Source organism: Oncorhynchus keta, chromosome 28 (genome assembly GCF_023373465.1).
Source record: "Oncorhynchus keta strain PuntledgeMale-10-30-2019 chromosome 28, Oket_V2, whole genome shotgun sequence".
Taxonomy (NCBI): Eukaryota; Metazoa; Chordata; class Actinopteri; order Salmoniformes; family Salmonidae; genus Oncorhynchus; species Oncorhynchus keta.
In genome coordinates this window covers 4,053,125-4,055,604 of record NC_068448.1, presented here as the reverse complement: position 1 = coordinate 4,055,604, position 2,480 = coordinate 4,053,125, and positions in this window count along the sequence as shown.

Sequence of the window (2,480 nt, the reverse complement as noted above, 5' to 3'; positions counted from 1 at the left end):
CTCTGCATGCTGGGAGTGATTGGTGCATGCTGGGAATTGTTTGAGTGAAGGAGTGCGTGTGTTGTGGAGAGTTAGATATTCACAACTTTCTTTCGGTTTTCTATTTCTTGGTGCATGATTAACGTTATTATTTTTTTTTGTGTGGTAGAATTAAGTATTTTGTTTTGCGTATCAGAATTACCCAGATTTTGGCGGGGATGGCAGCCCGAATGGGGATGCCGTCCCTGTCACTTCGGCACGGCTTTAGGTGTGTTACTGAAGCTGCTGTCACGGTGGAGGAGTTTCTGGTCGCCGTAGGAGAGAAGGTAGGATATGAGAATATCGCTTATGCATCTCGGATGAATAAAGCTGTGGTGGTATTTCTTAAAGAAGAGTGTCTGGTAGATCGGATGGTTGAGCATGGTGTACTTCTTAAAGGAATGTTTATTCAAGTTACGCCGCTTTTTCCCCGTCAACAAGGGTAACGATTTCAAATGTACCACCGTTTATTCCAAATGAGCTATTGAGCGCGAGTTATTGCGCTTTGGGAAGTTCGCCAGTTCAATTAAGGTTGTCCCGTTGGGTTGCAAACACCCGGCGTTGAAACAGGTAATGTCATTTCGGCGACAGGTGTTTATGTTTTTGGACTCACCGGAGCAGACTTTAGAGTTATCGTTTAAAATCAAGTATGACAACAGATTGTATATGGTTTATGCTAGTACGGGTAATCAACGGTGTTTTGAGTGTGGAGAGTTTGGTCATAAGCGACATGCTTGCCCGAAAAGGGAGAAGGCAGAGGGAGGGGCACAGGTGGTTATCGTAACGCCTGGGCCCGCTGATGTAGGTAGAGGTGAGCTGACAGCGGTAGAGCAGCCACAAGCACCTGTTGCTGAGGAACAAGTTATCCTTGTTGAGGGCACGGGGTTGCAACTTGTATTAGAAGGTAATGTTATGCAGCAGAAAAATATTGTTGTAGAAGGTAAGGATGTATCTGAAGAGCCAGTTCCTCAGACTGGTGAGCAGGTGCCCAGTATGAGTGCTGGGGTAAAGGAGGGGGTTCATGTGGAGCTAGGCTCCCAGGGAGTGGAGGAGATGCCCACTACGAGTGCTGGGGTTCATGTAGAGCTAGGCTCCCAGGTAGTGGAGGAGTTGTCCATTATGAGTAATGAGGTACAAGAGGGTTTTCATGTGGAGCTAAGCTCTCAGGTAGTGGAGGAGATTCCCACTACGAGTGCTGGGGTTCATGTGGAGCTAGGCTCCCAGTTAATGGAGGAGATGCCCACTATGAGTAGTGATGTTCAGGTGGGGCTAGTCTCCCAGGTAGTGGAGGAGATGCTTGGTACGAGTGATGAGGTGCAAGTGGGGAGTGTTGAAAGGGATGAGGTAGAGGGAGTCAGTTGTCTGTGGTCTCAGCTGAGGAGGATCAAGAGAAGGATATGGATATCTCGTTAGATATGACAGCTGATGGCGAGGACTCAGTTTATGATCTAGAGGAGGTAAATGAGTTTCTGGATCAGACTTTTGGGAAATCTGTCAAATTGGCAGATTATTTTGATGTTGATAAGTTTGTGAGGTCAGCTGTGATGTTACAGAAGACGGTGGGGTTAGACCAGCTGAGTGAGAAGAAGCGGTTTCGCTTGAGGAAATTTATTACTGCTGTTGCAGCAGCAAAAGGTGGCGGGAAACGTGTTCAGGTTAAGAGAAGAAAAAAGAATAATGATGATGATCATGCCTCATAGGGTGTCTTTTTTCTTGTTGGTTTCTCTGTGGGCTCTTCTGCTTTTCTTTTCTCTTTTCTATATGGAAGTACTAAGGGTAGGTTCTCTTAATATTAATGGGGGAAGGGACAGGAATAAGAGGGCTTGGGTTTTAGAAGTAATAAAACAGAAAAGGCTTAATGTAGTTTTCCTACAGGAGACACATAGTGATGAGGAAAATGAGGTTGACTGGGGTATGTGGTGGGAGGGGCAGCATGTACTCAGTCATGGTACTAATTTCAGTACTGGGGTGGCAATCTTGTTTTCCTCAGGCTTAGGGGTGACTGTGGTATCTACAACAGAGATTGTCAAGGGTCGGGCTTTATTGGTCAAGGTGGATGTTATGGGGTTTTTGTTTGTTTTTTTGAATGTTTATGCTCCTAATGAGGGTACAGAGCGTATTGCTGTTTTTGATCAGATAAAGGAAACCTTAAGACAGTGTGATCAAGAGGGGTGTATGGTTTTAGGGGTGACTGGAATTGTACAGTGGATTTTACTGTTGATCGCACCGCTGAAGAACCTCACCTGCGGTCAGCCACTTGCCTGTCTGGCCTATTAAATGAGTTTGAGCTTTCTGATGTGTGGAGAGTAAGGAATGCAAAAGTTAGGCAGTACACATGGCTAAAAATTAATGAAGGTCGTGTCAGTGCAGCAAGGTTAGACAGGTTGTATGTATCTGAGCAATACTGTAGTAGGGTTGGAAGGTGTGCCATTACTCCTGTGGGATTTTCAGATCATCATGTT